A 14,742-nucleotide genomic window follows, 5' to 3' on the forward strand; every position below is an offset into this window, starting at 1 on the left:
CCTCCCAGTCTAAAAGCAGAGGTGAAAGGCCAGCTGAGAGAGCTCGTCCCAGCTGTGTTCTGATCAAGCTTATCCTCCAGTTGGTGAAATCTCAAGGCACAGACACAGGTGTTATCAGGCAGTGTGGGTATGTAATTCTGCTGTCACATTGTTGAACAAAGACAGATACAGGAGAACTTGCTATAGGTAAGCTATGTAGAAATTTTGGAGGTCTCTGGATTGTTGCAGGAAATAATTTACCTTGGGGTACATGTTAATTATCTAATATTAATGTTAACTACAGACGAAGACAAGAATGAATCAAAATGAAAGTCAGTCAAAGTATATAATGCAGAATATAATCTTTATGTCTCCAGATGTTTTGGGAAATATTTAATTCATTTTTTGATGTTAAATTTTGTGTGTGTGTGTGTGTGGTTTCTCCACAGCTGTTGGTATTACCAGCCTGGTTAGCAATAAAATTTCCAGTGTTCAAATTCCCTCATCCTCGAGTTCAATGCAATATGAAAGTTTAAATGGTTTGGTATTATGACTATCTTTCTATCAAAATAAATCCAGTTTTGCATTCATAAATTTTTGTTTTTGTACATATAATACAAGTAATCGATGGTGAATAAGGCTAAATGAAAATAGTTTGCCTGGAAGTTATTTTATCTATTACAGGATTTACTCTATAATTTGGCATTTTATGAGGGAGAATGTTTATTGAAAATTAAATGGTTGTATATTTATCAATTTTATCATTATTTAATGATTGTTCAAATCCAAGTTTCTCAAATTACAAAGTAACTAAATGGCAAAATATTAAGACATTTTAACCCAAGAATCAATAATAACCTATGAGAAACAAAGTTCTGGCAATTTTTACAGGTCATAAAGATATTTTTCAGGAAAAATACGGGGTTTTATTCCTTTATTTACTAGTACTTTCAATTTCCTCAGTAATTTATTTTGTATTGAAAGTGAAAGTGAGTGAAAGTGAAAGTTGCTTAGTCATGTCCGACTCTTTGGGATCCATGGACTATACAGGCCATGGAATTCTCCAGGCCAGAACACTGGAGAATTCACTTTTGCAGGAGATCTTCCCAACCCAAGGATTGAACGCAGGTCTCCTGCATTGCAGGCAGATTCTTTACCAGCTGAGCCACAAGGGAAGCACAAGAACACAGGAGTGGGTAGCCTATCCTTTCTCCATTGGATCTTACCAACCCAGGAATTGAATCAGTGTATTCTGCACTGCATGTGGGTTCTTTACCAACTGAACTATGAGGGAAGCCCATAGTCATCCCATATTTAGTATTAGTCATCTTCAAATTCATCTAAAATTTTTTAAATATTTGTGTATTGAGACTATGAGATTCAGTAATATCAATTTTGTATTTGTTTATTTAAAATATTCTCATAAATCAGAAATTAACATATATTCATAGTATATCATGTGGAAGATAGACAGATGTCACTGACTTCACAGTCTTCACTGAACACCAACAGTGCACTTAAGTTCCCTGGTGGCTCAGACGGTAAAGCGTCTGTCTACAGTGCGGGAAACCCGGGTTCAAGCCCTGGGTTGGGAAGATCCCCTGGAGAAGGAAATGGCAATCCACTCCAGTACTATTGCCTGGAAAATCCCATGGACAGAGAAGCCTGGCAGGCTGCAGTCTATGGGGTCGCAAAGAGTTGGACACGACTGAGTGACTTCTGTAGGAGATTTTTGGAGATTACAAGTGAAATGACATAAAACATACAAGACATACAAAAGACAGACAGGACACCACTCTGGCCAGAGGAACAACTGGGCAAACTAATTGCCATTTATTATTATAAAGCCCTCCTTAGGCAGAATTCCAGACTGTAAGAATAAGCCTTTCAGTACAGTGCAGGTGCATGCATGTTATCGTACAGCAAAGGGGAGTGAAATCTCTGTCTACAGAAGTCTGCCCAAAGCCCTCATTTCCTTCTTATCTCAAGAAGGGAATGCTCCCTCGTTTGCAAGGGACCATTAAACTCAAGGCTGTGTCCAGACTCTTTGGCAGAACGCCTTGTATGCAAGGACGCTCAGCCTGAGCAGAGAGACCCATTTGTAGGCACATCTCTGCTACCCTATTAACCCTTCAGACTTCACTTCATGATATGAAAATGCACTGTGAGGTAAACAGACCCTTACTTCATTAACATATATTTGGCAGGACATATTTTGTTTTGTTTTGTTTTAGGAGCAAAAGCAAATATTTAAGAAAGACACATATTGAAAAAGAAAGACACATATATTTTTTTCTTAAAAATTTTTTTTCTAAATTGGATTCTAGTTGATTTACAACATGTGTTAGATTCAGGTTTACAGCAAAGTGATTCAGTTATACACATACCTCTGTCTACTCTGTTTTCAGTTTCTTTTCCCATATGGGCCGTTACAGAATATTGAGTAGAGTTCCCTGTGCTCTACAGCAGATTCTCATTAATTATCTGTTTTATATATAGTGTGTATACATCAATGCTAATCTCCTAGTTTATCCCTCCCCCTCATCCTCTGTTGTTGCTGTTGTTCAGTTGCTCAGTTGTGTCCGACTCTTTGAGACCCCATGGACTGTAGCACACCAAATCTCCCAGGAGATTTCTCACCATCTCCTGGAGCTTGTTTAAACTCATGCCCATCAAATCAGTGATGCCATCCAACCATCTCATCCTGTGATATCCCCTTCTTCTTCTGCCTTTAATCTTTCTCAACATCAGGGTCTTTTCAAATGAGTCAGTTCTTTGCATCAGGTGGCCAAAGTACTGGAGCTTCAGCTTCAACATCAGTCCTTCCAATGAACACCCAGGACTGATCTCCTTTTGGATGGACTGGTTGGATCTCCTTGCAGCCCAAGGGACTCTCAAGAGTCTTCTCCAACACCACAGTTCAAAAGCATAAATTCTTCGATGCTCAGCCTTCTTTATAGTCCAACTCTCACATCCATACATGACTATTGGAAAAACCATAATTTTGATATAGGGATCTTTGTCAGCAAGGCAATGTCTCTGCTTTTAATTTGCTTCTACATGATAACCATAAATTTGTTTGCTACATCTGTTGACTCTTCTTCTCTATTGTAAAAAGTCATATAGATTGGAAAGAGAAAACAAAACTATGTTTATTTACAAAATGACATAATTGTCTGCATAGAAAATTCCAACGTGTCTCCAAAATCCTCTAAAACTAATCAGTAAGTTAAACATGGTTTCAGATAGAATGGCATATCAAAATCAGTTATATTTCCATATACTAAAATTAAATTATTGAAAATTGAGATAAACAAAAAGTACCATTTGCAGTAGTATCAAAAACATTAAGTTGATAGTATAAATGTACCAAAGCATGTGCACTATTTATATGCTGAAAATTATAAAATACTAGTGAGAAAATTTGAAAAAGACTACTTGATAAATAAACTGTGTTCCTAAACTGAAAATCTAAATATTATGATGATTTCTTTTCTCCCTTAATTGCTCTATGAATTTAAGTCAATCAAAATCAGAGGCACACAACTAGGTTCTCTGTGACAACCTAGAGGGGTGGGATAGGGTGAGTGGAAAGTTAAAGAGGGAGGGGACATATGTACACTTAAGACTGATTCATGTTGTTGTATGATAGAAACCAATAAAACACTGTAAATCAATTTTCCTCCTATTTCAAAAAGAAGTTAACAAATCAGAAACATATTAAACATTTATTTTGTAGACTTTTACACACGAATTTTAATTTTTTTAATGTATTTTATTTTTTAGAACAATATACATTTACAGAAAAAGTTTCACAATAGTATAGCTCAGAGGTTAAAGTGGCTGCCTGCAATGCGGGAGACCTGGGTTCTATCCCTGGGTCGGGAAGATCCCCTGGAGAAGGAAATGTCAACCCACTCCAGTATTCTTGCCTGGAGAATCCCATGGACTGAGGAGCCTGGTGGGCTACAGTCCACGGGGTCGCAAAGAGTCGGACACGACTGAGCGACTTCGCCTTCTCCTTCTATACACTCTGCACTCAGTTCCTTTTCAATGAATTTTATATTAGTATTGCACATTAGTTATAATTAATAAACTAACATTAATATACTTTTAGTAACTAAATCCATAGTTTATCCATGCTTCTGCAAATTTTTTTCCTATGTCCTTTTTATATTCCAGGATCCCACCAGGTTACCACATGACATACCAAATGTCATGTCTCCTTAGGCTCCCTTTGGCTATTTCAGACTTTCCTTGTCTTTAATGATCTTGATAGTTTTGAAAAATGCTGCTGCTGCTGCTAAGTCACTTCAGTCATGTCCGACTCTGCGACCCCACAGATGGCAGCCCACCAGGCTCCTCTGTCCCTGGGATTCTCCAGGTAAGAACACTGGAGTGGGTTGCCATTTCCTTCTCCAATGCATGAAAGTGAAAAGTGAAAGTGAAGTCGCTCAGTCAGGTCCGACTCTTAGCAACCCCATGGACTGCAGCCTAACAGGCTCCTCCATCCAGGGGATTTTCCAGGCAAAAGTACTAAGTAAGTAAAGTCACTCAGTCGTGTCCGACTCTTTGTGACCCCATGGACTGAAGCCCACCAGGCTCCTCAGTCCATGGGATTCTCCAGGCAAGAATATTGGAGTGGGTTGCCATTTCCTTCTCCAAGGGATCTTCCCGACCCAGGGATCGAACCCAGGTCCCCCTCATTGGAGGCAGACGCTTTAACCTCTGAGCCACCAGGGAAGCCACTAGATAGATATATTTTAGAATACCCCTCACTGGGATTTGTCTGACATTTTTCTCATGAATAAATTGAGGTGTAAGTTTGGGGGAGGACCACAGAGGGCAAATTTTATCACATCACATCAAGAGAACAAACTGTGAGCATGACTTATCACTGTTGATGTTACCTTTGCTCACTGGGGTGGTATTTGTCAAATTTTCCACTCTAAAGTTACTCTTATTTCCCCCTTCCATTTGACTGTATAATAATTTCTTTGGAAGGAAATCATTATGTGCAGTAAGTACTTAAGGAATAAGGAGTCCCATCACCTTTAGGCAAGATCATCTACATTATTTGTTTAGAATTATTTTAACTTTTATTTATTTATTTTTAAATTAATTAATTATTTTTTTTTTTTTTACTTTACAATATTGTATTTGCACAAAAGATTTGTTTCATCTCCCTCATTCACTTAAGTATTTAATCATTTTAGACTACTATGGACTCATGGATATTTTATATTGGGGTTATAATTCAATACTATTTCTTATTTTGATTTTTGCTGCTTAACATTGTTCCATCTTTGGTCACTGGTAATTCCTTTATCTAGTTCTTCAATCTCGTTGCATACCCCTACCGTTTTAAGTACTTCTCCATTTTCTAGAACTACAAAAATCTCCAGGCTCTTCTTATGTATTTCCTACCTCTATCTTCCAGTAGTCATGTATGGATGTGAGAGTTGGACTATAAAGAAAGCTGAGTGCTGAAGAATTGATGCTTTTGAACTGTGGTGTTGGAGAAGACCCTTGAGAGTCCCTTGGACTGCAAGGAGATCCAACCTGTCAATCCTAAAGGAAATCAGTCCTGAATATTCATTGGAAGGCCTGATGCTGAAGCTGAAACTCTAATACTTTGGCCACCTGAGGCAAAGAACTGACTCACTGGAAAAGACCCTGATGCTGGGAAAGATTGAGGGCAGGCGGAGAAGGGGACAACAAAGGATGAAATGATTGGATGGCATCACCATCTCGATGGACGTGAGTTTGAGTAGGCTCCAGTAGTTGGTGATGGACAGGGAAGCCTGGCATGCTGCAGTCCATGAGGTCACAAAGAGTTGGACATGACTGAGTGACTGAATTGAACTGATCTGAGAATCAGTCATTTTTTTCAAGTAGCTAAGATTTTATTTACTGGATAATGAAATTATAATAAAAAATGGCCACTAAGTAAATTTTTTTTCTTTGCAAAACAAAAGTCAAAGCAATTTTGAAAAAGACAAAGTAGGAGAACTCACATTACTTCAAGACTTTCTATAAATTCACATAATTAAGATATTGGTGAAAGAAGGCAGATATTCAGATCAATGAAATAGGGTAAAGATTCTAGAAATAGATCCATGCACAAGGGGTCAATTGATTTTTGACAAACATGTCATGATAATTCAACAGGAGAGTAAAATTTTTTTTAAAGTGGTGCTGAAATAACTAGACATCTCTTTGCCAATAGAAAAATTAAAAAGAATTTAATCCATACTTTGCACTATATACAAATATTAACTTGAAATGGAATATAGAATTCTCTGTTAACTTAGACCTTCTAGAAGAAGGCATAGGAGAAAAAATTTCAAAAAAAACCACCAAAATCATAAAAATTAAAGACCTAAATAAATGGAACGATATCTCATATCTCATATTTCATATGTGACATATCCCTTATGTCACATATGAAAATTAACTTAAAATGGATCAAGCACACACATGAATAAGTTAAAACTATGATATAGATAACATAGGTGAAAGCTATGATCCTGAATTAGGCAATGGTTTCTTAGATATGATGCCAAAAGCCCCTGTTTTAGAATAGCAATATTTATTTATCTCTTCTATTATAGCAGTATAAAATTAGAGTCAATTGCCTAAAATTCATATGGTGAGCATATTGTTGCATAGAGAGAAAGACTCTCCTATAATCATTATTTAGGAATATTTGTTGTCTGATTTTTTAAAAAAAAATTTATTGATGGATAATTGCTTTACAGAATTTTGTTGTTTTCTGTCAAACCTCAACATGAATCAGCCGTCAGTTCAGTTCAGTTGCTCAGTCGTGTCCGACTCTTTGCAACCCCATGAATCGCAGCACGCCAGGCCTCCCTGTCCATCACCAACTCCTGGAGTTCATTCAGACTCATGTCCATCGAGTCGGTGATGCCATCCAGCCATCTCATCCTCTGTCGTCCCCTTGTCCTCCTGCCCCCAATCCCTCCCAGCATCAGAGTCTTTTCCAACAAGTCAACTCTTCGCATGAGGTGGCCAAAGTATTGGAGTTTCAGCTTTAGCATCATTCCTACCAAAGAAATCCCAGGATTGATCTTCAGAATGGACTGGTTGGATCTCCTTGCAGTCCAAGGGACTCTCAAGAATCTTCTCCAACACCACAGTTCAAAAGCATCAATTTTTTGGCTCTCAGCCTTCTTCACAGTCCAACTCTCACATCCATACATGACTACTGGAAAAACCATACCCTTGACTAGAAGACCATAGTCACCAAAGTAATGTCTCTGCTTTTGAATATGCAATCTAGATTGAACCCTCTGTTTGAACCTCCCTCCCATCTCCTTCTCCATCCTCTCTAGGTTGATACAGAGCCTCTGTTTGAGTTTCCTGAGCCACACAGCAAATTCCTGTTGGCTATCTATTTTATATATGGCTGATTTTATAATTTGTATTCTACCCCAAAATCTATTCCTATTTTCACTAGGCTAAGAGAGACACAAAATATAAGCTATATTTGTATTAGAAGTTTGAAATCATTATGTGCCTTTCTGGAACTTTGTTATTGGAGAGCGCTTACTCTGTTCTGGTATTTGGGTACCTAGAAAAAAATAGAAGTAATCTTTTAAACGACTAGCATTGATCTAAATAATTCATAATAATTTTAGTTTCTTAGTTTAAACGTGGTGTTTATAGGATTTAGGATGATCTGGAAAAAATTGCTCTAAGAATAATTAGTGAGATAATGAAAACCAGGGTGTGTATATTTCAAAAGCCTTAGAGAAGAGACTCCATCACCTCTTACAGTATTTGGTTTAAGCAATCTCAATAATTAATTTAGTTTTCTCAATAAGGTGTTTCAGTTTCCTAAAGTATATCTTTGAGTTAGCTCTCATTTGCTGTCTCCTGGTGTCCTTAACCAGACTCGGTTCTGAGTAGCTTTCCTTTTGGTTCTTCATCTCCTTGGCTGTTTAATGCCAAGAATTGTGATCTATGGAAACTTTACATAAGTGGTTAATAAATGGTGTAAAAAATCACAAGAAGCCTTGAAGGGTTAATCTGGGTGATGTGTGAGACCATAATAGCACTCATTCTGCAGCTGAAAAAGTCCAAGTTTAGTTCTCATTTCCATAAACCTTTAGACAACTGTTTCATGATAGAGTAAGTCATTTTAAAAATTGTATTCCATTTTTAATAACCTGGAGGAGTGGGAATGGGCAGGAGGTGAGAGGGAGATTTAAGAGGGAGGGAGCGTATGAACACCTATGGCTAATTCATGTTGGTGAATGACATAAATCAAGCCAATATTGTAAACCAATTGTCAATCAATTAAAAATAAAAAAATATTAGAAAAATAATATTCCTGTTTGACATAATGTTACTTCATTATTGGAACAATGAAAATTAGTAGATTAATGAAAAAGTTCATGAATAGCAATATCCTGATCAATCTGAAGTCATCTTTCACAGTTACATTTTAAAACTGTTATAATAACAGTGTTAAATTAAAATGCCATATTGCAAAAAATGATGCACCAGTTATATTGATAATTTTAAAATCCATTAAAAGTTAAAGACAGCTTTCTAAGGATGAGGGAATTGCAGTATTGGCATATATAGTACTTTCTGCACTAAACTTCCTTAATCAGGACATTCATTTATGAAAGGGGAATGAGATACTATCAAATAACTCTTCTCTTTTGACTGATTGTGGAGCTCTAAGAAATCATTAAAATTTTAAAGAAATATTTTACATGCTAAAAATGTTACATGACATATTAACCTCTTCAAAACGTTGTATGATAAAAAGACAAAACAATGCTAAAAATATTATTAAATAAATACTTATTTTACATAAGTAATTGGCAATTGATAATGGCTAAGATATGAGATCACAAAATGATAAGGAAAAGCGTACTTCATTTATGGAAGAACAATGTTGGTACAAACTTCCAGGAAGATTCTTAGGCTGTAATTCAATGAGGATAGCTTTAGGTGTATCATCAATTATAATGTTAGATAATGTACTTTAATAATTCAGTCAATGGATTCTGTAGTCAGTGAAATCTAGATTAAATCTGGCTATGAAATTTACAATGTATGATCTTTAAAAATTATTTAGTATTTAGCAAGCAAGTTTACTAATCTAAAATGAGAATAAAAATATGTAGGATATAAAGTGTGTAAAACATTTAATATTACATATGACTTTTTATTATATTTCTTATTTTAATATGATTGCCATGATATTATTCATATTCAGCAACATAATTTATTAGAAATCTCTGTGTCAGTGTGGTTTATCTTTTTTTTCCAATATTATGTTCATGTTTTTCTAAAGCATTTGATGGTATATAACTGAGCTTAAGCCAGCATTTTACTGAAGGTAAACCATGTTCTGGTTTTTATTTCAACTAAATCTGTAAAGAATTACATTGGTCCTTCACAATTTAATGAATCCAGTTTAAGAATATTTAATAATATATCTAATTATATGTCTATTGATGACATAATACAATGTTTGCTGCTAAGTCGCTTCAGTCGTGTCCAACTCTGTGCAACCCCAGAGACGGCAGCCCACCAGGCTCCACCATCCCTGGGATTCTCCAGGCAAGAACACTGGAGCGGCTTTCCATTTTCTTCTCCAATGCACGAAAGTGAAAAGTGAAAGTGAAGTCGCTCAGTTGTGTCCGACTCTTAACGACCCCATGGATTGCAGCCCACCAAGCTCCTCCGTCCATGGGATTTTCCAGGCAAGAGTGCTGGAGTGGGGTGCCATTGCCTTCTCTGAATACAATGTTTAACTGGTCCTTTTCTGATGCTCATGTGAGACTTCACTTTAATTGCATTGATTTACAAACTCAGTTACGCATGTGTGGATGCATTTGTATAATGTCTGAAGGCAAGAATTTGAACATTTTCAGAAATCTTCCCAAATACTTCATATTTTCTTCTTACTTTCCCCCCAAATTAAAATACCAAAATATCAAATACAGATACCAATATCTCTTTAATTTGGTTGCATAGCAATTATCCCTAAATTGAACCACACTGGCATTTGTAATCTCCTGCTAAATGAGATGAGGAATTAGGAAGGAGAGGGAGACACGTACCTTCTACAGGCCAAAGTCCTGCCTCCTCTCATGGGTGGCCAGGTTATTGTGATTAAAAACAACAACAACAAAAAAACAAACTATGGTCTTCACAAACTGCCCTGTGAAGGCTCAGAATGAAGCAATAGTGGAAAAAATACACTTCTCATCACCATGTCACTGAAACAGGAAATCCTTACACTTGGGTATTTTGAAGATTGTTTATCTCATCACACAACTCCAGAATACAGGAGACTTTGGATATGTAGTGTCAGTTAATTTGTCGTTTGGCAAGTACCTCTGAGAATTGTTTTCACTTTCTGAAAGATAATGGGGGACAAAGGACGTGATCACCATGTTGTTAACTAGCTTTCATTTCATTCATCAATGCTGGCTGAACACTTAGGCCTTGTCAAGAGTACCTTCAATGTTTGAGTTTTACTTTTAGATAAGTTTGGTAAATCAAGGCATTATTTATTTCCTTATAATCTCATTGTGTCATTTCTATTGTAACGGAGGAAACCATAATTCCATTAACAGTTTATATTTAAGGATACTTGTCCCTAATTCTGGAGAAGGCAATGGCAACCCACTCCAGTACTCTTGCCTGGAAAATCCCATGGACAGAGCAGCCTGATAGGCTGCAGTCCATGGGGTCGCTAGGAGTCAGACACGACTGAGCAACTTCACTTTCAATTTTCACTTTCATGCATTGGAGAAGGAAATGGCAACCCACTCCAGTGTTCTTTCCTGGAGAATCCCAGGGATGGGGAGCCTGGTGGGCTGCCGTCTCTGGGGTCGCACAGAGTCAGACATGACTGAAGCGACTTAGCAGCAGCAGCAGCAGTCCCTAATTCAGAAGAGTTGAAAATGAAAGTGAAAGTTTCTCAGTCGTGTCTGACTCTGCAACCCCATGGACTGCACAGTCCCTGGAATTCTCTAAGCCAGAATACTGGACAGGGTATCCTTTCCCTTCTCCAGGGGATCTTCCCAACCCAGGGATCAAACCCAGGTCTCCCACATTGCAGGCGGATTCTTCACCAGCTAAGCCACAAGGGAAGCCTTCAAAAGAGTTACTATATTTTAACTTTTAACTGTCATCTAAATTTGAGCTCTCTAAAATCTAGAAAAATGAAATGTAAATCTGTAGTTATACCCTAATTTATCATTGTTGTTCAGTAACGAAGTCATGTCTTACTGTTTGTGATCCCATGGACTGTAGCACACCAAGCTTCCCTGGCCTTCACTATCTCCCTGAGTCTTTAATAACCCTTCCCCCAAATCCACCAAGGAGTTTGGGTCTTTTGAACATGAGCTCCCCATTCTCCTTGCTTGTTCAGTTCAGTCATTCAGTCATGTCTGACTCTTTGTGACCCCATGGACTGCAGCACGCTGGGCTTCCCTGCCATTGCCAACACTTGAAGCTTGCACAAACTCATGTCTATTGAGTCAGGGATGCCATCCAATGATCTTATCCTCTATTGTCCCTTTCTCCTCTTGCCCTCAATCTTTCCTAGCATTAGGGTCTTTTCAAATGAGTTTCAGCTTCAATATCAGTCCTACCAATGAACACTCATGATTGACCTCCTTTATGATGGACTGGTTGGATCTCCTTGCAGTCCAAGGGACTCTCAAGAGTCTTCTCCAACACCACAGTTCAAAAGTATCAGTTTTTCAGCACTCAGCTTTCTTCACAGTCCAACTCTCACATCCATACATGACTACTGGAAAAACCATAGCCTTGACTAGAAGAGCTTTTGTTAACAAGTAATGTCTCTGCTTTTTAATATGCTGTCTAGGTTGGTCATAACTTTTCTTCCAAGGAGTAAGCATCTTTTAATTTCATGGTTGCAATCACCATCTTCAGTGATTTTGAAAGTGAAAGTGAAGTCACTCAGTCATGTCCAACTCTTTGTGACCCCGTGGACTGTAGCCTACCAAGCTCCTCTGTCCGTGGGATTCTCCAGGCAAAAATACTGGACTGGGTTGCCATTTCCTTCTCCAGGGGATCTTCCTGACCCAGGGATTGAACCCGGGCTTCCTGCATTGGAGGCAGACACTTTAACCTCTGAGCCACAGCTCCCCAAAATAAACTCTGCCACTGTTTCCACTTTTTCCCCATCTATTTGCCATGAAGTGATGGGACCAGATGCCACAATCTTAGTTTTCTGAATGTTCAGCCTTAAGTCAACCTATTCATTCTCTTCTTTCATTTTCATCAAGAGGCTCTTTAGTTCTTCACTTTCTGCCATCAGGGTGGTGTCATCAGCATATCTGATGTTATTGATATTACTACATTTTAAAATTTATTTTAACTGTCGTCTAATTTTTAGCTTTCTAAAATCTAGAAAAATGGAATGTAAATCTGTAGTTATTTACCAGTTTATTATTGTTGTTCAGTCATGATGCTGTGTCTGACTCTTTGTGACCCTGTGGACTGCAGCAGGCAAAACTTCCTTGTCCTTCACTATCTCCCTGAGTTTGCTGAGGTTCATGTCCATCGAGGGGCTTCCTTGGCTCAGATGGTAAAGAATCTGCCTGTGATGCAACAGACCCAGGTTCAGTCCCTGGCTGAGGAAGATTCCTTGGAGAAAGAAATGGCAACACGCTCCAGTATTCTTGCCTGGAAAATTCCATGGAGAGAGGAGCCTAGAGGGCTACCGTCCATGGGGTCACAGAGTCGGACATGACTGAAGCGACTTAGCAGCAGCAGCCACTTTTTCTCCGTCTATTTACTATGAAGTGATGGGACTGGATGCCATGATTTCTGTTTTTTGATTGTTGAATTTTAAGCCATCTTTTTCATTCTCCTGTTTCACCTGCATCAAGAAGCTCTTTAGTTCCTCTTCACTTTCTGTCATTAAAGTGGTATCATCTCCTATCTGAGGTTGTTGATATCTCTTGCTGCAATCTTAATTCCAGTTTGTGAGTCATCCAGTCCAGCATTTCATATGATGTACTCTGCATATGAGTTAAATAAACAGGGTGACAATATACAGCTTTGATGTACTCTTTTCCCAATTTGAAACCAGTCCGTTGTTTCATGTCCAGTTCTAACTGTTGCTTCTTGATCTGTATATAGGTTTCTCAGGAGGCAGGTAAGGTTGTCAGGTATTCCCATCTCTTTAAGAATATTCCACACTGGTTGTGATCCATACAATCAAAGCCTTTAGCAGAGTCAATGAGGCAAAAGTAGATGTTTTTCTGGAATTCCTTTATTTTCTTTATGATCCAATGGATGTTGAAAATTTGATTGTCTGCCTTCTCTGAATCCAGTCTGAATATCTGGAAGTTCTCTGTTCATGTACTGCTGAAGCTTAGCTTCAAGGATTTTGAGCATAATCTTGAGAGCATGTGAAATGAATGTAATAGGATAATTTGAACGTTATTCAGTGTTGCCTTTCTTTGGGATTGGAATGAAAACTGACTTTTTCCAGTCCTGTGGCCACTGCTGAGTCTTCCAGTTTGCTGGCATATTGAGTGCAGCACTTTAACAGCATCATTCTTTAGGATTTGAAATAGCGCAGCTGGAATTACACCACATCCACTAGCTTTGTTTTTAGAAAGTCTTCCTAAGGCCCACTTGACTTCACACTTCAGGATGTCTGGCTCTAGGTGAGTGACCACACCACTGTGGTTATCTGGGTCATTAAGAGCTTTTCTGTACAGGTATTCTGGGTATTCTTGCCACCTCTTCTTAATCTCTTCTGCTTCTGTTAGGTCTTTGCCATTTTTGTCCTCCCTTGTGCCTATCTTTGCATGAAATATTCCCTGGTATCTCCAATTTTCTTGAAAAGATCTCTAGTCTTTCCCATTCTATTGTTTTCCTCTATTTCTTTGTATTGTTCACTTAAGAAGACTTTCTCCTTGCTAATTTATGGAACTCTGCATTCAGTTGGGTATATCTTTTCCTGCTCCTCTGCCTTTCACTTCTCTTCTTTTCTCAGGTATTTGTAAGCTATTTGCAAACTGTATTATGTCCTAATAATATAGATTAATATTTGAACTTTCTATAGCAATTTCTAATGGCTACCTATATGGTGATTATCTTTATTATATTTTATATTAATAAACTAAATAAATAATATTCTATTACCCACTTCATTGAATTATAGCAAGTGAAGCATCCATTAGTGATGCCAAAAAACATAAAATTCAGTAATATTCACTTTTAAAATTTGAAGTGAAAAGTGAAAGTCACTCAGTTGTGTCCAACTCTTTGTGAATCCATGAAAAGTAGCCCTTCAGGCTCCTCTGTCCACGGAATTTTCCAGGCAAGAATTCTGGAGTGGGTAGCTATTCCCTTCTTCAGGAGATCTGCCCAACCCAGGGATTGAACCGAAGTCTCCTGTAATGTAGGCAGATTCTTTACCAGCTGAGCTACGAGGTAAGCCTTAAACATCATGTTATCATACACTTTGCTGGTTACAGTTACATAATTTTGTACACATCATGTCATTGGTTACATGCCCAAATATGTTGATTCTTCTGGCATTTAACTTTAATAAAATCTATGGTTAATCCACATACAGCCAAGATAAATACTCAGAATCTAAGAGTATTTTGAATTTACTGCATAAATACATTTGTGACTATATCTAAAATGACAGTACCTAGTGACCTAAGAGAGATAGATAAATTGGATATCCATCAGTTCAGTTCAGTCACTCAGTCATGT

The sequence above is a fragment of the Ovis canadensis genome, chromosome 3 (assembly GCF_042477335.2).
Source record: "Ovis canadensis isolate MfBH-ARS-UI-01 breed Bighorn chromosome 3, ARS-UI_OviCan_v2, whole genome shotgun sequence".
NCBI classification, from domain to species: domain Eukaryota; kingdom Metazoa; phylum Chordata; class Mammalia; order Artiodactyla; family Bovidae; genus Ovis; species Ovis canadensis.